The following is a 312-nucleotide window of genomic DNA, read 5'->3' on the forward strand; positions in this document are numbered from 1 at the left end:
CTGAGCCACTGAGTTGGGCCACATTCCTGGAACTTTCTCACCTTCCCAAACTGAAACTCTGTCCCCGAAACACTCTCCACCCACCTCCCCAGCCCAACAGCCCCCATCCTTTCTGTCTCTGTGACTCTGACGGCTCTAGGGACCTCCTAGGAGTGGAATCGGTATTCGTCCTTTTGTGCCAGGCTTCTCAGTGAGCGTGACATCCTCAAGGTGCATGCATGCTGTGGTCCCTGTCAGGGTTCCCTTTTTTCAGGCTGAGTCATGTTCCATCACAGAAGGGACCCTCCGTTTCTCCACTGATCTGTGGATGGG

Source organism: Mandrillus leucophaeus, unplaced genomic scaffold (assembly GCF_000951045.1).
Source record: "Mandrillus leucophaeus isolate KB7577 unplaced genomic scaffold, Mleu.le_1.0 Scaffold8, whole genome shotgun sequence".
Taxonomy (NCBI): domain Eukaryota; kingdom Metazoa; phylum Chordata; class Mammalia; order Primates; family Cercopithecidae; genus Mandrillus; species Mandrillus leucophaeus.